Raw genomic sequence first — 24,923 nt, 5'->3', positions numbered from 1 at the left:
TATAAAGTCAGCCGGAAGTTCGAAAATTTTTAAATAAGGTATATGTTGGCTAAGAGAAGTCTTAAACAGATTGAACCCATTTTTGACATACATGCACACTCTTACCAGAAAATGATTCGCTCCGAATTTCAATACATACATATGTCAGAGATTGAGCGATATTTTCGATAACATGTTCGCTGTAGGAATTGCAGTTGCAGTCCGATTTCGCACAATTTCGCACAGGACAGGATATAGGAATAGCAGGGTGATGTTAACTACCGAATTTGGTCGAATAAGTCCTGAGATATGTGATTTCACTTAAAGTCGGCGCTACCACGCTCTTTGTCTAATGTCTCCGGTGCTTTTATTTATTGATTTATCGTGGTTTGAGTAGTTTTTAACAAAACCGTTTTATGGGGAATGGGCCGGTTTCATCCATTTTCACACAATCGATAGGGATGCTTAGCGGGGTTTCCTTATACAAGTATTATATATTGATTGTAGCCGTCGGAAAGTTACTTGCTAATGGGTTTTTTGTATTATATTCTCAATTGTTCCACCGATGGCATAAATTTATGACAGTAGGGCTATATAATTTGTCTGAAACTTTATGCTAATTGAATGAAGAAATTATCAAAGATATTTGGAAGTACATTTCAATTCCTACTCGAGAGTTGAGTGAAATTATAAACTTAAGTTAGCCTCTATAAATTCTAAGTAGCAATTCTAAAGATGACTTAGTATACAGGATGTAAACACAACACACAAAACACCAATGACATTATTATATGAATATACAATATACGAACAGATCAAAGGTCTGGTCTATTTAAACTGCACAAACCCAAATGATAGAATAAATATTCTTGGATTTTTATAAGTTTTTTTCATGCTCGTATGAAGTTTGATCACCATATGTTAGTTAGTGTCTGTTTGTTTACGACGCGAAAAGTTTGTCTGGCGATTTTTCCCTGGGAAAATAATTGATTAAAAAGTTTGCTGGAAATTTTATGTATCTAATGGAATCACAGTAAAACAATCGTTGAAAATGTTGCAGAAGTGTCTACTTTATCAGGAAAACAAAAATTAGAATAGCACAACGCATTTAGTGGATATCGAGTCGTCCATCCACTGTTAATGGCGATAACGTCGAAACATGTATAGAAACAGTGCTTGAAAATCATCACAGAGATAGAAGAGAATCTAAACATATCTTAAGGATCGACTCCACACAATTCGGTTAATGTTTTTGGTATGAAGCGACGTCGAGTAGAGGTCGAAAAAGTGATGCTGACAACGTAACTGAGAACGCCACGTTCGTCAAACACATCATTGCTGATAACAAGACGTGGGTTTGTGAATCTAACGTGGAAACTGTTCAACAATCTACCGAATAGCGCTCCAACAATGAGCCGAAACCGAAAAAACACGTCAAACTCGGTCAAAAATCAACGAGATACTAACGGTTTTCTTTAATTATCGTGGTATAGTTCATCATGAACTCGTTCCACAGGGCCAAACGGTCAATAGAGTATACCGTTTTGAGGCGTGTTTGTGAAGTAATTTTTTTTGTCCGTGTCAAATTTGATCAGATGTTATAAAGTATGTAGTATTCATATTCACGATATATTCATGTATTAACTGTAAATAATAATTAATAAATGCAACTGTCTAGGCACGTGAGCTACTTGTATTACTTTAAATCCAATTAAATATCTTAATTTTTTACACTTCGAAAGCGCCATATTATAAGTGATAATTAAATCCAGAAGAGCTCTTCTCTATATATGCACACAGTCATACATATGTACATACATAATGTTTAATAAATTATACAGCAAATTAAAATGAATTAAATCGTATAAGCAATCAGTATTTACACACTTGTTTGATTTATGCCCCACTCAGGAATGGACATTGCGAAATTCACGTGCCCCCTTAAGTTATCGGTAATGCTTTGTGAGACTCGTACTATTTAATTTAGCTGAAGTGATTTCGCCAGCTTTGTAATGCTCGTAAATGAGATTTACACGATGCGCAACTCGCTATGATTGAGTAATAATTATACAGCAAATACAGCAGACACACTTAAGCGACTAGATATCATTGTAAGAAAACCAGAAATCTTATTTATAGACAATAGAAATGCAATGAATTTATTCAAATCTCTATTTGTGCGGTGATTTACACAAAGCCAGTTTAATGTAAGCGGGGACTCACAAATTTCTTCCGTTATTTATGAAAGATATTTGAATTTAGAAACACCGTTTGTTAAAGCTAAACATGAAGAGAATATTACTGAATAGTGCAAGCTGCATTGTGAATATATCTATGTATCTACCATATTTCCATATTTATATATACGTTCTTATGTAATACTAGTAATAATTGTAGCGTAAATTCCTTTGCAATTTATTGAGGGCTTGTTGTCACAACACCTCAAATCGCTGTCAAGCTGTCCTCGGGTTAATTTGTAGACGCAGACATTATTCATTTACTGAGGGGTTGAATGTAGATCGGAAACCAGGAGCATAAGCATATATGAAGCTTTCTGAAGATATACCAACTCATCCAATTTGAGCCGGACTGAGAAACAAAAAAAATTCATTTTCACGTATTTTAATACAAAACTTTATTATCGCCCTCAAAACAGGCACCTGAGCCAATACAAGTAGTATGCCAAGGCATAAGCATCGGATGAAGGCACTAAAGATAGAATTTTGGTTTTTTCGATTTCGGCACATTTTTCCAGCGCCATTCACTAGATTGTTGGAAAGTTTCAACGTCAAGTTCATAAAACCACATTTCGTCGCCAGTAATGATGCGTTTGTTGAATATAGGGTTCTCAGCAACGCTGTGTAGCACCTCTTTTGAGTTTAGTACTGACAGGATTCTTAACCATCGATTCACTAACCAAAATGAATGAGTCGGTGCATGGGAGTTGTTGAGATCCTCTGATATCACTCAGATGCTAACACGATGATTTTCAAGTACTGTTTCTATAACTTTTCGATATTATCGTCATTAACAGAGGTGGATGGACGACTCGCATGAGACAAGTTTTCGATGTCTTTACGGACTTCACTGAATGCTTTTTACTACTCAAATAATTGTGTTCATGATAAAGTAGACTCACCTAAACACTTCTGTAGCATCTTTAAAGATTCCTCAGCCGTGGTTCCATTTACCAAAAACAAAAAAAAAAACCTTTAAACTGCTTGACATTTGACACTACTGCATCAAAACAGATATATGAATCGTCTAGCGAATGAGTTGTTAATATTTATGTAAACAAAATAAGGCAGCACATGCCAACAGTTGTATGTTAATAATGTCCTTTTCACACTCAACAACACTTCTCAAATACGCTTATCAGCAATAAGCAGCTTAAAATTTTACTGTACAATAGAAAAAAAACGAAGCATTTCCTGTGTGAAGAAACAATGAGAGAATTATAAAATGTTGAAAGATACCGACTGCAACCTAAAATCATTAACACTAAATTCCGAGTTTTTTTTTAACTTTTTTAAATACCCAAATCGACATCGTTCGATTGGCGATCAACCGAGTGGTCACATGTTCCATTGTCCTTATTACATTCTTCATATTTTATGGTAGATTTTAATCTTGTTGTGCATTTTGTTTTCTGTTTGTTTGACATTGAACAGCAACAACAAGTGAAATAAATGTCATTGTAGTGAGTTGAAAAGAAAATATGAATTACAAATATATTCAGGATAAGTATGAATAGCTATATATACCGTAATATATAAGATATTTTTACATACATGCATACCAAAAATATTTTTGCGTTTAATTTGCCTATTGAATTTGTGAGATGTATGTTAGTATTGTTTTGCAACCCCTGAGCATACCCCCATTTATGAAAATATACCCAGTCGTGTCAAATATATACCTTTTCAATATATATATATATATATGTCTCTTTTTCTTATCCCTCCCGCATTTAACAATCCCTTACGGGTTTCGCAGGTTAACAATTCAAAATACTAATACCGTTACTTCATACAAATGACACAAAGCACATCCTTATATAACCCTAGAACAGTAGGCAGTGGAAAAGCAACAATGTGTATACCTCACTGTCCTGCTGCCACTCATTGCCAATTCATAAATCTGCAACAAATTCATGTTTACATACACTTGTATACATATACATACACTCATACACACGTGTAGTGGAGTCCTGTCTTCAAATCTATTGAATGACTTGACCATTTCCGACTTAAATATTCGTGTCTATTCTTTCGCAAATACGACTCTTCGCAGCCGATAAAGGCCAAGGCTTAGCACCTGAATTTGCCTAAATCAGCTTAAAGCTATTTACATACTGGTATACATATTTATAGCTGCTACTCATCGCAACCACTCGCATTATTCCGCATCGATCCCTAAAATAAACAAATTAGCTCAGTGTTTTGGGCAAATTTGCTTTTGTTTATTCCCTGCTTGCATACAATGTCTTGTTTATGTAGACTTCGTAAAAGACACACTAAACCGGGAGATTATAGCAAGTGGTCTTGGCAGTGATTTCTGTGGTGTACTTGTAAAATTTGCAATGTGCTTAAGTGCTATTATTTAGCACAAGTCATTGCATCGCAATTTGCCTATTGAAATACCAGGTGGATATACGAATACATGCACATATGTATAATAATATTGAGTTTCAACTTTGAGTACTTGGTATAGAGCGGATTATAGAACACTAGGCTAATGCTTAGATCTTTGTGGTTTGATTGTGCAGAAGAAGTAATGCTAAATCCTACAAAATATATTGTAATGAGGCATTAATGTTGTGATTTTTAACATAATGCTCGGTGACTTCGGCACGTCTGAGACATATAATCACCAAGTTCTTCTGAATAGGGTTTATCTAGTGAATAAGATGAAAAAGGAGTAGAAGAATCATTATACAATACTTATGTCTACACTCGACAAGAAAATATAGTTAAGAGAATTTCTCTTTTTTTGGGCGAAAAGCAGGGACCTCTGGAGAAGCAGTATCGGAACAACAAAGATGGCGGTTAGACCTGTAATAAAATTCTATATTATATCCTTCACCAAATTTGATAAAGAATTCTAAACATCGAAACTGGCTAAATATATTTCATATATATAATTTTTGTTTTCGGTAAAACTAACTACAGATCTATCGTTATAAGGACTAAAAGGTGCTGTCAACTGAAAAAACTACAGGTATCTTTTGCACAAAGTAATAAGTTCGATTTCGGAGGCGCCGTTTTTAGAGATAGTTTCACGGATGTGTTTTTAAGGCAAGTCTGGGAGAAGTTGAGTTTTCAAGTTGAATGAAAGTCAATCCAGTTAGGTCGATCCATGTTGCAAATATTTTTATAAACCCTATAAAGCATACACAGTATAAATAATCAGAGTGACGAGCTGAGTCGATTTAGGCATGTCAGTTTGTCCGTCTGTATATACGCAAACTAGTTCCTCCGTTTTTGAGATATTGATCTGAAATTGTACACACGTCCTTTTCCCCCACACAAAAAATGTTCATTTGTCGGAAATCGCCGCCACCGTATCACTATATAACAAATTGACCGATCAATATCAAGTTCCGGTATGGAAAACTTCTTTATTTGATAAGATATCTGCACGAAATTTGGCATGGGTTATTGTCCAAGGCAATGCTACACCCTACGAATAAATTGTTCAGATCAGACCACTAAAGCATATAGCTGCCATTCAAACTGACCAATCAAGATAAATACTTTTTATGTCTTTTTATGCTATAAGGAAAGCACCTGAGAAGGGTATTATAGTTGTGGTGCAGCTGAAATTCGTGACTAGTATATAGTATAGAATAGTATAGTTAGTTTTTAATTTTTCGACAGTTGCCAAAAGGCTGCTAACGTAAAAGTAGAAAAGTTTGCTTGTTTTGTGAAATGGTTTTTTTATTTGAAAAATATTATTGGATTAAAAGGAAAATCTGGCTAGTCTGTTTAAAAGCGATGATTTAGTACTCATTTATAATTTTAACGAAGTCACAAAGTTATATATAAAAATCGAAGTTTTCAAATATAGGCAATATATGTCTGTATATTGTTGTTTTTATTTGGTCAAACTCCTCTCAACTTTACTATGCGGCCTCTTCAAGTATTAAGGTATTTATGTAACCACAATTTAACTACCGCTTGCATAAATGTGGTTTACTAGGTTGTTAACCATGCCGAGAACTGCGACTTGTTACGAGTATTAAATACTAGTTATATAATTTCAAGAGCACCCCGCGTAATAAGTATAAAACCAAATTATGGTTCGCTTCTTGTGAGGAATTCACTATGTTGCATGTGTGTGTGTGTGCTGGTATTTAGAATCTTTATTACTTAAATGTGTGTGGTAAAGGCTTAATTAAAATGTCGTTGAACTGACAAGCGGCGGTAGCAACATTTATGAGTTGAATTTTTGGTTTATCTCTTGTATAAATATTTTTTGTTTGTATTTTTATTGTAGCCTTTTTAGTTTTAATTGCAGAATTATTTTTCTTTTAACTACACGAAAGTAATTAAAAACCAACAGCTGTTGAATATGTGTGTATTTCATATACATAGATACATATATATGAGAACATTTTTTGGGTAATCTGGCGCAAAAAATTTAAAAAAACTACATAAATTTAATGTATGAATGTATGTGTGCACAAAGAAAATTAAATATGAATAAAATCAGAGTCATGCTTATACTCATATTGCAATGCTTGACTTGAAGTTTGGTAATTAAAACCGAATTTATGAATTGTTTTTAACGTATTTGCGCGTTAAGCTTTTAATTGGATCGGCGGTGCTGTGAGTAGCCTATGTGAATCAGTTTATTAAAATCATTACGATACACATCCATTATTTATACAAGTTAGTAAAATTATTTAAGTGTATTTATAGTATTAGTTCGCGAATAGCAGTTAGTCCTTGGAGCGCGCTACAATCTGCTCATTACGGTCAGCCCTTTAGGGAATATTAAGGCAGATGTGGCTTAAACCCAAATATGGAGAGAGTTGATCTTGTGTCAGTACCATGTGCAGTTGCATTGTGGTACAGGACCCAGAGATTTTAGATTGCTGTGCTCTTGAGCACCGTAGCATCCACGTAAAACACAACAGACGTTTTCATTTTGTGAGTTATAAACTTTGTGGCAAACTTAATACCAGAGTATAAAAATTATTTTTTTTTAAAGAAACTCATTGGAACTACATAGTAATTAAACTGTTAGCTGCTCTAAATAATAACAACGAATTACTCATACAGCGCAACAGCCTCTTCCATAAATTCTTTCCCGCTTTGAATACTCTATAAGGTTCTCTCAAATCTAGAATCTAATAGTAATCTTTCCACTAACTTTTTTAGCTTCCACACATCAAGGTTAAAATATTAGAACACTTAGGAGAAATCTTACAACTGTGTACCTGAAAGAATGTAAAACTATTTTTGGGTCTGAAACAAAGAATGTTAGGTTCATTGGATTCACATTTGAACGATTGTTCGATTGCAGTTATACATCATTTTTTAACTAATCAAAAGCTAATCATTCAGATACTGTGTATACATACATATATAATAAAAAAAAATTCCGTTGGCTACACATACTCTAACCGCATGCCGCTACTTAGCACACTCATCATTTGCGGTATATGTACGGTATGTCTACTCTCGCCCAAACCTTTGTACTCTCAATTTGAGTTTTTGTAGGCATGCGTAAGTGTAAAAGCGCGCTTGCGTTTGCTCTGCTATGCGTATAATGAACCCGTTCGTTGGTTATCGGAAATTCCATTCATGACGTATTGACAACGGGGCGAGCAACTTTAGATAAGATATACATATATACAAGTATATATATACTTAACATAAATTATTATTAACATACATACTGAATATGTTGGCATATCGCAAATACCATAGTAGTGCCGATACAGTCATACAGTTGGGGATATGTGTCAATGTCAATGTTAGTGACGTCACATACGCTACATCCGCTTACACATACTGCTCATAATCTATTAAGATACACAACATAATTGAGTTATTTTAAGCAAATACTAGTATATGGCGCCAAAGTTGATGACACAGTTGGTAATGTGTAACTTCCGCTTATGAGCTGGCGTTCGATGACGCTTGTCAAATATAAAAGCTAACATATAGTTATCTATGGTCATTTATTTCGGTTGCTATTACTAATTTTCGATGGAGATAAAAATAAATTTCGCTATTTGATATAACTCTTGTATTTATTATGATAATTAATAATGTAAGTATACACGATAATTTATTGATCATGAGCAATGAAAGTGGAGTTTATCATATATTTATTCTATTTCCATACAAGTAGATTGAATTGATTATGCAAAGAAGTATATTAGATTGAGTACAAGTTCAATTGGGTTAGTGAGTAATTTGGAAATGTTGCTATTTTTATAATCCCGTAATATGCTAATATGAGCCTAATCGTTTTATTGACATAACACTTGAGCTAAAATTAAGATATCTCGTTGACGATACTTGGTATATACCTACATATGTACCTGTGTGCTCTGAAAAAGTTGGGTTCATTGCCCCGTAATATGTTTAAAGCGTTATATCACCTTGCAAATCAGAAAAAAAGTACTGTTCTGTGAATTTTTTTTGAAGATGTATTTTGCTTAATAAATAAATAAAAACAAGAAAAAACTTTAACTTCGGTTGCACCGAAGCTATAATACCCTTCACAAATGCAAAAGTTTTCTTACAGGAACTTTATTTTGATCGTCCAGTTTGTATGGCAGGTATATGTTATAGTCCTCCAAATTGAAAATATTTTTCAGAGATTGACCATTCTTTAGGCAATAATGAATGCCAAACTTCTGGAAGATGTTTTGTCAAATTAAAAATGTTTTCATGCAACCACTTGATTCAGTTTGTATGGCAGCTTTACGCTATAGTAGTCTGTTGGGACAAATGAGCAGCTTCTTAGTGAGGAAAGGACAGATGCAAAGTTTCAGAACGATATCTTAAAAACAGAGGGACAAGTTTATATATATACAGACAGACGGATATGGCTAAATAAACTCAGTTCATCATACTGATCATTTATGTACAAGTATGTATTTTATAGGGTCTCAGACGTTTCCTTTTGGGTGTTACGAACTTCGTGGCAAACTTAATATACAGTTTTCAGGGTATAAAAAACATATTACATACACATAGAGTGGCTTAAAAAATCCATATTATAAAATATAGTATTCCTTAAATCATTACCTAGCAAATATATTTAAGAAGCTCGTGCGGGAAGACCATTTGCGGATCAGCTGAAAATTTTTAGAGAAACTTCGACTTTTTTAAATTTTCAAAGGGAAAGGGATAATCCCTAAATGAGCTAAGCATATTCTAAAATTGGTACACTTGGAAGATACAAAATTAAAGTTATTTTCTTAACTAATGAATTTGCGATAAGTCTCCAAAAAATAGTTTTAAACATTAAATTTAATAATATGCTTGATAGAGTAGCTTAAGAGTCTATCGCCCATTTTTATATGAAATTTCGTATCTCACAAAATTTATGTTCGATATGAACCAAATTATTATTGCCATTCTATAATAATAGCCTATTGGAGATATTATGTTTTACATTTGCTTGAAAGCCAGCAGCTTATATGTGTATAGCTCAGACCCTAACAGAAAGAACATAATTATTTAATTAGTATTTAAAATAGCGTCATTCGTTTCGTTCGAACGTTTTAGATAAAGACAAATAAGACTAAAAGAAATATTTAAAACTTACGGGTTATTAGCTAAACTTACTTTTCAAAGAGATGTAAATCTGTATTAGAGTTTTAGAGTCTGAGGGTTTCATAAAACATCATGTGCAACTACTGTTCGTTTATTTGCATAAACTAGAACTACCTGTGCAGAAATTTATATATCGCGAAAAAGATAATGAAAGTTTGTATATTCGTGTCTTTGCTGTGAGCAAAACGGCTTTAATTTTTGAAAAATAAAGACAAGAAACGAGCTTTGTAAAGAGCATTTTGAAATTCTGAAAAGTCACAAACGATAGAAGCACTTTTGAAAACATTAAACTGATAGTCACTTCAAGCAATTTTAGGTTATCGAATATAAAATTTTTTTTTGAAGTTTTTTGCTTGTAGTTAGATCTCCATATGTTAATTAGTAAGTATTTGGCAGTTGTTTGCTTAGGAAGCGAGAAGTTCGTCTTTTGATTTAACGATGAAGAAAACTGAACGAGTTTGCTTGAAATTTTGTATTACCAATGGAATCGCGGCTCTACGAAATCATTGAAAATGTAGCAGAAGTGTTTTGAGGGGTCTATATTCTCAAGAACACAAGTATTTGAGTGGACGTGAAGTCATCGAAAACTTTCCTCATGCGAGTCGTCCATTTATAGCAGTTAATGACGATAACATCGAAAAAGTTAAAGAAGCAGTGCTTGAAAATCGTCGTGTTGGCATTAGGGAGAAAAAAGAGGACCTCAATATCCCTTATGGATCAACTCAACACATTTTAGTTAATATTTTGTGTATAAGGCGTGTTAAAGCTAGATTCCTGAATGACCTAGAAACCTGAATGACGTCTAGTAGAGAACGCAAAAAAGATGCTTGACAACGAAACTGAGGACACTACATTCATCAACTGCACTTTTACTGGTGCTGACATCGAAACTGTTCAACAATATAAAATATGGCGTTTCATATCTCAGCTGCCGAGGCTTGTGACTTATGTATGGAAAATTAGATTAAGCGTTGGCTCAGGATTCTATTTTAAAGCATCTTTATTTGTAATAAAATACCTGAAAATGTGGTAGTTTTTTTTGTCAATCCGGGTCAAATTTGATCAGATGGTATATACATATGTAATGTGATATAGTGAATCGTAACAACAAAAAACTCAATTTCGTATTTTTTCTTGGTAAACTAATGCTAATATAGACCATAGCTATAAACATTGCATAGGTCATAGCTCAATACTGAACTCAGCTCAAAATCGCGCAGTGCAACCGAATTTGGCTTTTGTCAATTGTCGCATTTGTGGTAGTCAACAAACTTGGCTTTGGCTTCCGCTCACGCTGTTGCGCGCATACTTATACTATTGCAAAATTAAAAAAAAAAAATGCACACAACAAAGAGTAAAATGAAAATAACAACAATAAAAACAAATATTTAAACATTTCTACATTTTCGTCTTGACAACATTATCATCGTTATTAGGTTTAACCTTCAGCAGCGCGTAGCCTTCGTTGTTCTGACATTTTACAAAACGTCAGAACGACGTTGCCTTTTTTTGCTGTGGGCGTTGCACAAGTTTGTATGCACAGTTATATTTGTATGTAGTCGAACAAAAGACGCTGTAAACTGCCAACACTTTACAAAAAGTGCAACAGCAATAAAGACTAACAAAATTTCAAGGATTTGCTGGGCATTTATGTTGCGCTTTGTTTACTTTATTGCTTTTGCATATTTTGGTTTATCTCTTTTCTATTTGTTCACCTCTTGTTTTGCTTGTCCTTTTGTCGAGGTTAATGGTGGTGTTGTGTACAATGCATTTGATAAATATGCATGTGTTGGTGTGTGATGTCCTTGAGGTGTCTATTTTGACTATTAAGTCCTTAGATAAATACATGCCTACATATAAATATGTATATCTGTATAGATGTGTACTTACATATTTATATTGTGGTGATTTGTTTCGGTAGGCCACCTTAATTTATGTATTTTTGGTTGCAATTTCTGGAACGGCAATGAAGTGCACTCATTCTTCATTCACACTTCACTCGCGAAGACACATATGTATGTACATACAAACATATGCATCGGTTGTTAGTTCATATTTTAATGCAATGTTTGACGTAGCGACGAGTCGGAATGTCGAAGTCAACGCGAAAATTGAAAGTTGAAAGTCATATGTTTGTCGTTGCTCGTATAGGTGACCTGAAAAATAACAGCATTATGTGAAAAATGTGACGGATCTTAGGAAAAATAAATTTAGGTAATGTTTCCAATTATTTAAGAATGCGAACTTTATATTGGTAATATACCGAACATTCCAAGTACGCAATACTAAATATTAACACCATTTTAATAATGACATTTGCAAAACGACAGTTATTTGGGTTTACTCTGTGCTAGAATGTTAACAGTTTTTTGTGCGTAATTTTATTAATATATGATGATATCCATGATTTTGGATATCTACTGGCATTTGAATTGGATCTTATACTATAGTAGTAATTTTTTATGTCCTGAACATGGTATATTAGCCCATTTGCGCCCACTGTACTAAACGACACCACTTCAACTCACTCTTAAAAGAGTACTTATACTATTGAAACGAAATTATTTTGATTATTAGTCACCTTATGATATTATCTTCACTTTAGATAAGATTATAGGTAAACATATGTAACAGCTGATGACTGATTTTGATCCATAACCCATCTTGAGATGGATAACATTCATTATTGGATAATATTCGACCGAATAGACAAAGTTCGTGAAGAAAATATAGCGGCCGTAGCGAGAATGTCCACGAAGACCGTGGAGAGTCGATTCGGTACCGTTTGCAGAAACTCGGACTGATGTATGACACGACTTGGCGCATTTTACGTTGAGATCTTAAACTGAAAGAGTACGAAATACAGCTTATGCAAGAACAGAAGCCGTTCGACCTTCCCAAGCGACATTGCTCCGCTCTATGGGCTCCTGAAAAGTTCCAACAAAATCCAACGTTTTCGAACCAAATTTTGTTCAGCGATGAGGCCCATTTCTGGCTCAATGGGTATGTAAACATACAAAAAACAACCTGAAGAGATTCAAGGAATTTTTGGGATCCTTAACCTATCAGGATAGACTACGACAAGAACGTTAAGTTGCAGTTATAATGAAGATCTTGGACTTCCTTTTGTATCGAACTGTATGTCACGAAAACGATTTCTGGATATTAAGAGAAACCACTTAGTTGATAAAAGCCTTGCATCTACTTCCAATGATAAGATGTTCAAAATCAGGCCTTTGTAACATGCTAATGAGAAAGTTTTGTAAAAAAGGTATATTTCACAATGACATTTCAATCGATGAATCTATAATAAAATATTATGATCACTATCCCCCCAAACAGTTTATCAGAGGAAAGCCAATTAGATTTGGTTACAAAAACAGAGTGGCAACCAGTTCAAATGGTTACTGCTATGACTTTGATATGTAATATATTGTGGAAAAACTGTGGCGAGTCTCTGTTATTAAAATGCCTTCGGTACCTGAGGAACACACAATTTATTTTGACAATTTTGTTTACATATTATGATTTACCGCGAGATTTGAAAGAAATTGGTTTTAAAACAACATGAAAAAGTCATCTAGCGCTGAATATGACTACCGTTTCGATAACAGTAATGAATTACTGGTGATAAGGTGGAAAGATAATAGTATGTGCACAATAGGAACCAATTTCGATACAATTGAGCTTAGGGGTAAATTAAAATGTGAGTATTCCACACTTATTTTAAAACTACAATAAGGGCATGAGCGGTATGGACGGTTCTATCGCATTGTATCACGTTAGTATTCGTGGTAAAAAATGGTGGCGGGTTATCTTCACATAGTATATGCTTAATATGAGTATATCTAACGCATGGCATTCACATTCTTTAGCGAACGAAAATCGATTTGGGCAATTAGCTTTAAGAAGGCATATTGCACGAAACTGCCTTAGGTCTCGCAACTGCGACAAAACCCGCCCAGTATCTATCGCCAGTATCTCATCACTATAAAATATAAAGCGTGCGTTTTTTAGACAGGTGTTTTCAAGAATGACCAAACATGTGGTTTTATTATACAGATAATGGTTTAATGTTTTAAAATTGATTTCGGGCAATTGACCGCGCCAGCTGGCTGGAATCAAAAACCTTTCTCAAAAAGTATTAAACTGTCCGTAATGAGGAGTCGTATTTCAAGTCGACGCGATTATAAATATATCAGGATAATTAGACGAGTTCAAAAATAGTACAAACAAATTTTAAATCCCGCCTTATCTGTTCATACCGTGAAAAACATAATATGCCTTATATTCACTGATATCCAAACATTTGGTGCCAAAATGGAAAATTTGTAACGCATTTCATGCTCAATACGATTTGTTTGCAAACTTTAATGCCGCGCACACGCAAATCCAACGCATGCGACGAAGTCAGCATAGAAAGGCGTAACCTTACTTAAACTTGTACCAAGCGAATCGAAACAACGCACAGCCGAGCGGTAAATCAAGCGCGAGCGAACCAAAGAATAGTCTTTTGTGAAAACTGTGTATCAAACGGTACAAGCGGTAGTAGAAGAGAATAAATTCATGTTGTGGCGGCGCATGCGCAAAAGATTTGGCATAGGTGGTGGCATAAGCACACACTTGTGCTGACGTGGCACCCACTAGGCGGTCGCAGCCATACGTTTCTGATTTTCTGCGTGTGCGTGAATGAGCACACGCGGACCCAGTACAGGATGTGCAACGTAAGTGCAACAAGCGATGGTTGTGGTGCTAAACGTTCTTTGTCGCTTTTTGACGCGAAAAGGGACGCGAGCGTATAATTACGATTAGTAACGCTAATCGACGCCTCAATTTGAGCGTGACACGCATTTTGTAGCTCGTAAAAATATAAATACACACATATGTATACAGTGTGTACCTACACACACAGCACTGCAAAGCGGGCGAAGGCGATAAGAAGGATATTACCTTGTGAGGTAGCAAATAACAACAAAAGTTGAAAATAATCAATATAATGCACACTGACCGCCGACACCGCCATCTTCAGCGGCTGCCGTGGCGAATGCGCCAACAGGTAAACAAAGCAACCCGGCTGAGGAAATGCTAATAAAATTTTTACACATACTAACAACTATGCATGTTTACAAATACAATAATGCTTTGACGGAATAACCGTAAAAATGTGCACATAAAAATGTTATGGTGTGTTGAAAGCAGAGAAAAAACATTATTTAGACACAATAATATCTGCAAACTGAAACTAAACAAAGTTGCCTTCAACATGTGCGTGTAAGCGTGTGTGTGTGCGGCAGACACAATGTGGTCAAAGCATAGCGGTTATTAGAAGCTGTTGTGACACTTTCCACAAACACAAGCGCATAATTGGAAATGGCTTACCGCGCATGGCACAACCAAATTGCTTCGCGCAGCTTCTTGCGCCTTGCTGATTAGTCTTCCACCAAGTCAACTAGTTAATATAAATGATTCCCGCTGTTAACTGTTTACTGTACGCGTGAACGATGACTTCATTGCTGCGCAGCGGTGTGCTATTCGGTAGCATTGCTCAGTCGCTGAGGTAGCGCCGTGACCACGCAGCGTCCTATGGCTACTGCCGCTAGTAATTGAAATGATCGCTCACCAAAGTATTGCATACGAATCAATAGCAATTCTTGGTAGTTGAGAAGTGGTAAGAAATTTAAGCTATAAAGCGGGTGTATTTTTGTGGCAGCGGCACTTAATTATGGGTTTAAGCGCGATAAATGCGCGCGGTGCTGTCTTAACCCTTGTATGCACTATGTTTAATATTTATTCATATGAAATTAAATTATCTGAATAAAAATTATAGTAAAACAAAAAGAATTTGTCACTTTAATGTTTTAGTTATGATCGTGTTACGGCTTGTGTCTGTAGATCTATCCTCTGGTTCGACAAAAACACAATGATATTATATAAAGCGTGTTTTTTAGACATAAGATTTTCAATAAGAAATAAAACGCATATAATTTAATGTTGTTTCCAAGAATTTAGCTTTAAAAATTATTTCGGGCTAGTGACCACCGTAGCTGGCTCGAGTAAATCCCAGCTGAAAAAAAAAATACAACGGTGTTAAATAGTACAATATTGGAGGATGGGCCACTGGCTCACGACGCGAGATAATGCGCGCAACAAAAGTTTCATTGGCTGTATGACATATAGCGCCGTCTTGTTGGATCCGAAGGTTGTTCACATTAACATTCTCAAATTCAGTCTGGAAAAAGTCATTCTTTATGGCTTTAAAGCGTGCTCCATTGACTGTAAGATAATGACCAGCTTCAGTTTTGGCGAAATATGCACCAATGATTCGCTCTGCCCATAAAGCACACCAAGCAGTGACTCTTTGAGGTTTTAACAGCGTCTCGCAAGTGGATTGTAGGTTATCATCACTCCAAATGCGACAATTTTGTGTATTAACGTACCCATTCAACCAAAAGTGAGCTTCATCGCTGAAAAAATTCTTCTTGTGAAAATCTGAATCGGTGGTCATCTCGTTAATCCATTACCGTTCACCGAACGTGCGACGCGTTTGATGTTCGTTTGGCTTCAATTCTTGCACGAGTTGGATTTTGTAAGCCCGAAAAACAAAGATTTTTCCACAAAAACTTCCATAAAGTGGATGAGCACAGCTCCAATTTTCGCGCGCGATGGCGGATGTACTCATTCGAATATTCTTCGATAGCAGCGATCATCAGCAGAATCATTTGTCAAAGACAGGAGTACGTAATAATCACTTGGTACCAGATGCGGCTTATAAGGTGGTTGCTTAAGAACTACCTTCCCAGGCTCCTGGAGCTTCTGGCGAATCACTATCGATATTTGTGTTGTCTTGATGGAATACAATTGCTCTTCTACTGGTCGATTCTGTGTGATTTGATTGGCGTAAGTTTTATCTCTCTAACGCCATATAGCAAAACCAGATCGTACTTATACAACGTGATATACAAAATGGCCAAAGTACCTAACATAATTGTATTAGAGAATGCTATGGTATTATTTCTTATAGAGGCGGCTTTAATTATGTAACTTCCATTTAGTTTTATTTTGGAACGGAGTAGGTTTCAATTTATTTCGCCGATAATAAAAAACTGTTAATTTATATATTATTTCATAGATAAGGTTTTTAACTAATAAAAGTAAGTAATCAACAAATAAATAATTTTTATATTAGTCCCTTCGCGATTTCCAAATACCAATATCTCGAAAACTGGAGCCAATCACATATTGATAAATATATTGTGCAATTCACATTTTTAAACACACAGAAATGTAAATATTTTCATACACCTACTTTTTTCTGCTATTTAGTAACAATATTATCTTCACACTGCATAAAATTAGCGTAACGATTGAATGAATTGTCTATTAATTGTTGTGTTTATTGACAGGTAAATAGTATTTTATTGCGGTGAATTTTGACTGGCAGCTTCACGTGGATTATAGCGCTTAATTGGTTAATATGCATAGATGCTTGAGTGGAAGAATACAACGTGCGATACGAAAATTTCCATTCGTTATGTTAATTGTGATTATTTGTTATTTTACGATAATAATATAAAAGGGCTGCAACTTGCGCTCAATTTGGGTGTTCAGAACGATTTTATATTGATTATGTTACAGTTTATTTTTTTACAAATTTTACAACAAGAAGCTGGAGTATGCTATTAAAGCCATATTTGTTGAACACAAAATTTTTTTAATGAAAAATTTCAAGTTTACCTATAAGTAACATATTGGAGACATTTATTTGTTTTTAAATGAAGTTAATTTTAAAACCAATATCTAAGGGTTAATTGCGCATACGCAAACGTTTTGTCAAGGTCATATTTTCATTTGATGCTGATCCGCAAAAAATATGCATCCCAAACAGAAATAAATGCACATGAGCAGCTATTTATGGATAGGGATTTATGATGTCATGCAAATTTTATAGCATTTTTATATTTCTTAAAATCCCAAATTAATATTATGGTATAAACGCATTGTGTGAACTGCTGAGCCAATTAATGCAATAAATCACATGATTACTTTATGCAGTGCAAACTCTGTTTGTGGTCTAAAAAAATTAGCCAAAATACGAACATCTGTTGAAACAACTTCTCATTTCTTATATATGAAAAATATTCCTTACAAGAACTTGATTTTAAGGACTAGTTCGCGTATACACAGGCGGGCAAACAAACGAGTATAGGTGAATCAATTCAGCGCGTTGAACTCGTTTATACATACATATATACTTTATAGGATCTCAGAGGTTTCCCTTTCGGTGTTACATTCGGTAGGGAACATTTGTTGCGAACGAGCCTTAAATTTTTGTTCTGTTTGGTTGGCATGAAATCTGTCAAACATATCCAGTAACCTTACAGTCATTGAACAAACAACATCATATTTTTTCATTTCGTGGAAGATGTAATATTCTGTACCGGAAAGTGATAATTTGCGGAAAGCATTAATTTTTTGTTTCCATTTAAAGAAATGTACTGCAAAGACGCATCGATCGCTTCGAGGCATATGGTGATCATGCTCTATCAAAAGAAACATGCAAAAGATGGTTATAACAGTCCAAAAGACCAGTTTTGCATCGAATTGTCACTGGCGATGAAAAAAGGATTTATTCAAAGAATTGTAAATGGAGAAAATCATGAGTATATCCGGGGAAACTGTCAACATCGACTGCAAAAACAGATAGATTCGGTAAGAAGGCAATACTCTGTGTTTGGTAAGATTAGAAAGGTGTGGTATATTATGAGCTTCCAAAACCTGGTGAAACTGTTAATACTAATCGCTGCAGACAACAGGTGATCAATTTGAACTATGTATTGTTTGAAAAATGAGCAGCATGGGCCAGAAGACATAGCAAAGTAATTTTGTTACACGACAATGCACTTGCACACAAATCAAAATCGGTTCAAGATACAATCAAAGAACTTGGCTGGAAGCTGCTACCCCGCCCGAAGTATTCACCAGACTTGGCCCCTACCATTTGTTTTCATCGATGGGGCAGGCATTGGCTGAGCAGCGCTTTCATTTCTACGCAGAAGTCGAAAATTGGGTGACTGATTGGTCAAAACACAAACATTTCTATTGGCATGGTATCCACAAATTCTCAGGTCAAAAGTGGTCAAAATGTGTAAAAAGCAATGTTCAATACTTTTAATACATTTATTTTACTTTCCCATTTAAAATTAGTATTTAATTTTCACAAAAAAACGCTTTTTTTATACCGGGACACGGATAATTAGAAGTGCGCAATAGCGCCAGGTGAGGTCCTGTAACATAACGGTTCGTTTCACATTGTCAGTTGTTTTTAACACCGTTTGACTATAATGTTTGTTTATTTGTTGTTGCTGATATTTTTTGTTTTGTCTGCACATTTGTCAGGTGTTGGCATTAAAAGACTAACAATGCCAATGACAAGCGAACAAATATCGGGAAGTGCTTTGATTTGGAGGAGTATACATATATACAACGAAATCAAAAACACACTCAACGCTGTGGCATTTCCAAATGCCAGTGGAAAATAGAACATTGCAAACAGCTGCAATATTGGAGGCACAGGACACAATCAAGATGTCGCTTGCACTGCACACAAACTGGCTGAAAATTATCTTGGCATATGCTGGCGGTACACATGTCCTGATTTTTTGTTGGTGTTGTTGTTGTTGTTTTGGCTTTTTAAAGTCTTTCTTTTCAAAAACTATTGAATTGTGGGATTATTTGTATTTACAACAACATTTCGCCTTTCATTGAACCGTATGTGTGTATGTGTGCATACAACTACTTCCTCTCGGCAACAACAGGCGTTGGCGATTGGAATAATATTCACCTATGCTGCCTATGGAGTCTGCTCCGCCATGGGATGCCATTGCGGCTGTGGCTTTGCAGTGTCACTCTATACCCTTATAGAACAACACCAAAGCATTTGCAGCATGCACGTGTATGTGTGTGCGTGTGTTTGTGCGTATTTTTGTCAACGTGTCGCCGTATAATTCTTATTTGTTAGACACTCTTTTGTCTGCACAAGTAAAAGATTTGATCAGTTTTTAATGAACTTCATTCATGTTTGAATGACTTTGATCGGCTCCGCTCTGTGCAATGTCGACTCATCGATATGTATTTGGCGTGGCAAAACAACAATAAGTACTTGAAAAATGCCTTCACTTGTATGTGTGTGGGAATGTGCTTGTGTCACTGTGGTGATGGAGGATCGCCGGCCTGGTCGTAGACACCATTCAACATATTATATGAATTGTCTCAGATGAATAAATAAAGTTATACAAAATGCCATGTGTCCATATAAATTTGAGGTGTGTGTGCGGGCATTGGCATTTTTGGAGATTCTTGTGTATGTACATTTGTAAGTGTATGGTATACATAAGTGGTAAGATTTCAGAAGTCACGATAAATCATAATAAATTTGTAAAATTACTGTTACACATTCCAATCAATTTTTCGTTTTTTAGAATTTCGAAATTTTTAATTGGTTAGCAAATTCCGTTCGAATGGACATTAACGCGTGGTATGCTTTGTTATTTATTTGTTGTTGTGTCATGTAAACTTTCTTCGTTTTTCGGATGAGATCGGATTTAAAAACTTTCCAGCTTTGGGAAAGCTACTTATATCTTAGTATATGTTTATATATTATTTCCCTAAAGCTTATTGAGAAGCAGGAATTTTAATCAACAGTCTGATTAGTGAGTTAAGAGTTTAGTTCAAAGATTTTGTTCTCGTCTTTCGTTACCACACACAATCTTCAGCATTTAATAACAGCACTTTTAATGAAATTTGCTTTTTATTAAAGATTAATTAAAGTTTTATAATTATTTTAGATTGTCAATCATTTTATGTATATGAGGTATATCTCTGAAAGTTTTAACATTGTCTGGCAAGGCCCAAACTCCAATAAAACTTTAGATTTTTTCTCGAAGAAATTTCGAAACACGTACCACCTTCTAAGACAACTAAATTTTGAAAAGTTTTATGCATAAATTTTACTTTTTCAGCTCTTAAGGAACAAGTCAAATTTCGTGTATATATCTCGTAAAATAAAAAAGTTTCTATGCAAGCATTTGATTTCGATCGTTCAGTTTGTATGACAGCAGATATATGGTGAGGGACTAGTTCTTGTATATGGTATACAGACGGACAGACAGACGAATGGCTTAGTCGACTTGGCTTGTTATGCTGATAATTTTTATATATGTATTTAATAGGGTCTCCGACGTTTAATTCTGAGTGTTACCAACTTCGTGTCAAACTTAATATACCCTATTCAGGGAAGCCGCCATTTTATTAAACATCAAAATTTTGACTAGTTCTTCGATCATAATCCGTATTTACTTATAGTAATTTTTTAGTGTTTGGAATTTAAGATAATTTGTAGCAGAATACCTTCTCCACCGCCAGCTACGGTTTTTCGGAGGACCTCCTGGAAATCGCCTAAGGAATGAAGGGAATCCAAATTTTTTTCAAAATGAATCGCCAATTATTAAAGTACATTCAATTCTCTAAAATACAAATTTCTTTGATTTATACTTGTATTTAAATAAAATGCCACTTAAAAAAAAAAGATCACAAAAAATACCTGTTTTTTCTGACTTGAAAATGAATCTAACTTTTTATATTACCTTACTCTCTAAGGACATTCGACACTAGATAGGCTTCACTCTCTTTATGCTGAAACTTTTTATATTCAAGGAGCATAGCTCATAATCACGTTAATAATCAGCGTAAGGAGTCAAGTAAGGTTAGCATTCGAGTTAAATAAAACGAAAAAAAATATATTGTATAAAAGCTGGCGTTCAGTTCATTAAATGAACATAAAAATTCCATTTATGTTTAGGACTATAAAAATCATAAAATACACCACCAAAGACAAAAAAACGAAGAGATCAGAAAGCAAATATAAACTCATTATCAAGGGTGTATAATCAGTAGCGGAAACTATAATTCAAAAATCTTATAAGCATTCAAACAAGATAAAAGACGTGTGTCTGTACATTTCGATATACGAAAGTGTGTAAGTTAAATGAATGAGAGGCAGCTACATGTCCCCAAAAATATAATAAAAATCTCAACTGCCATAGACTGTATAACTTCAACTCATACATGGACACATCCAATATAGAAATAAGATATTCATAATTAATTGTTGGCGAATGAGCACATTTTCGAGATTATATCCGCGCTTGTGCTTGTAAATATGTAAAATGTGTTTGTATGTGGTTATTGTAGGTTTTCTGGTTCAAACTTTGGTGACTTTGTGAGGTGAAGCCCCAAACAAAGACAAAAAAAAATTGTCAACAAATTACTGCACGTCCGCGCAGCTAATGAAAAAGAAAACTAATAAAACATAAAGATTAGAATCGACTTTGTCCGGCACAAGGTGCAAAGGAAACATGAAAACGAGTGTACCACTTGTATGTACTCGTATTTGTCTCGTATTTGTGTGAAAATCAGGAAAAAGGGTGTTCTGCAGCAGTAGTCGGTGGATATGTTTCGAGTTCATTGAGCGCCACCGTGTAATAACTGCATAGTCGGTACATATACGATGCATAAGTACATTACAAATGGGCACAGGAGTAGCGACATAACATCACATCCGCTCAGTGGAGCACACGTACTGGAGCAGATTTGTGCTTGTTGAACTATATAAATACTTATGTATGTATGTGTGCTAGTTAAAGTTAAGTTGGTGAAATTTAGTTTAAAGAATTTGTCAGATGCAAAGATTACCTGACACTATATTATAATAGTGTCTTATGTAGTTTAAAATATTACATATACATATACCCATATTTAGAGCAAAAGTAGTGAGCCGACAACTGATCATCAACATAAAAAATGTTTCGAGTTTCAAATAACTACGTGTGGCACCCAACATGAAATGTTACAGTAGCCAACATATACTAGGTGCAGAGTGGACAGAGGCGTTCACATCAATTGGAAAACATTTTATGTTGCCGTTTTACTTTTTTAACCCAATGAATAGTTGCGTGGAGAAAAATTAAAAATATAAATTAAATTTAAAAAAAAATTTTAATTAAATTAAAAATTAAAATTCAATTCCCAAAACAGTCAGTTTTACGATACCGAAATTGACCAGGATTTTATACGGCCTAGGGCTGTTTTCCGGCGATGCAACCGCGTTTGAATCGATAAGCAGCAATTAAATGGAATGGAACGCTGTATTTAAAGTTTTATTTCTCTAAAAGTATTAAAGAAATCTACATTATAACTTGCTTGGGAAGGACATATTAATATAAATTTGTCTAAAAAAAAATTATGCTACAAACAATTTCACTAAAGATCTTTATATAGAAGAGATCTATGCCCAATAATTTAAAAAACGATGTGTTTCATTTCAAAAGATGAATTTCTCTCTTGTGATAAAACTGTTCACTTTCTAGTTTTAATTTTTTGTAATTTTTGTTTTAATTAGATATCCATTTTTAAGAATAGATAAATTTAACAGACATCGGAACGATGTATACATATATTTTAGCTATGTATATATAAATATAAAAAATATATGCAAAAAAATCCCTTAGAGACCCGCGACGTTTGACAATGATCCCCGAAATATGATATATAACTTAGCAAAGATGATTTTTGCGTATTGCTACACCACTGATCATCTCATATAAAAAAGTTTTCCACACAAGAACTTGATTTTGATCGGTCATATAAGCTTAAGTGATCCGATTTGAACAATTTATTCAATGATTGTAGCGTTGCCTTGACTCTATGCCAAATTTCGTGAGGATATCAGTTTTTGGACAGCTTTATGTTATAGTGGAATGTTCGTATGTACAGTGGTTTTGTTGCTCTAGTTATAAGATCGAATTGCGATATATGTGTCCTCACAATTCATGAGTGTTTTTTCAAATCTTTATTCTCATATTGCGTTGGTGGTGGTGCGATGCATGGAAGTTAACAGAAAGAAAAATGTCAAAAATACATGTATAAATTAAAAGCATGTCTTTCCATATCCAATGCTTTTACAAATTGCTTTATCATTCCTATATTGGTCATGTAAAAAACCTCCAAGTTAATCTTGAAAAAATAAGGTAAGGTATTTCACCGTACCTTTAGTTCTACAGATAGATTGTACCGATTGCAAAATTTGGCGACATTTCGATCGCATGAAACATAAAGAGAGAATTTTATTGAGTGAAACTGGACGTTTAGAAGACTGTAGGTTTAGGTATCGCCAAGTTTGACTTTTAATAAACCTTCAAACCTTCCGCAGAATTTTTAGCATATTTTCAGTAAAGAGCTTGAGAGTGAGAATCACGTGAAGCGTTTATGCGCAAAAAAGAGGGAGCAAAACCCTAATCAAGACTGGAAAAAAATGTTATTACTAATAAGTCTATAATTGGTCAAAATATTAGAAATGCAAATATCTTGAAAACAGGAGCGCATTCAATACTTTCATGAATGTATTTGTAAACTGGAAACCAGCGAAGTTAGCTAAGATATCCAGAGCAACAAAAAAAATATAGTTTTTTTGTAGAGCTGTATAATCTACCATATGCCATTTAAAGTCAGTGGTTTGATTTCAAAATCTTTCATTAAAATTTTCTGAGTTGGATATTGTCTAAAGTTTCACCTGAGTTCACAATTGCATTAGTTGGTTTTTAAAATTCTACCCAACAATTGAGAACACCATGATGGTGGCGTTACAATTTTTCCTCAATGATTCACCAGTAAGCCACGCTGCAACGGTGCGGTTCATAGAACACATCATACTTGTAACCAGACTATACAAGTATATATGCATACATGCACACATACACGAGTGCATATTTACGCGGTACGAGCGAACCCAATTTGATCGCATCAGCATCATTCTCACTCTCCCTGGTCACAGCAATTGATAAGAGATCTTTAGTGCAGTTGCATCACTTGCATATTAAATTGTTCAACTGCAACAATTGCTGCCAACGCAGCCTAAATAATATCAGCGCCAACAACAATAAAAACAACAGCAACAATAGCTAATGCAAGTATGTGCAGGAGAGCGCACTGAGGTGAGTAAAAATAAAAACCAAAGCGACAAATCATGTGACACGTACGCAGTACAACAACAAATAGCCTCCGCCACAGCGTTGCGCTTGCTGCTGTGGA

General features: G+C 34.7%; 1 long non-coding RNA gene across 1 annotated transcript; it reads left to right on the top strand.

The window, feature by feature from the left end:
* The first annotated feature begins 11,653 nt into the window (after positions 1–11,653).
* On the top strand, positions 11,654–15,620 carry LOC118681429 (uncharacterized). Its single transcript, XR_004977123.2, has 2 exons — positions 11,654–11,993; positions 12,385–15,620. It is a non-coding gene; the product is annotated as an uncharacterized lncRNA (long non-coding RNA).
* The last annotated feature ends 9,303 nt before the right edge of the window (positions 15,621–24,923 follow it).

The sequence above is a fragment of the Bactrocera oleae genome, chromosome 5, assembly GCF_042242935.1.
Source record: "Bactrocera oleae isolate idBacOlea1 chromosome 5, idBacOlea1, whole genome shotgun sequence".
NCBI classification, from domain to species: domain Eukaryota; kingdom Metazoa; phylum Arthropoda; class Insecta; order Diptera; family Tephritidae; genus Bactrocera; species Bactrocera oleae.
Note: the sequence above shows the minus strand (reverse complement) of the source record. Positions and strands in the feature narration are given on the sequence as shown.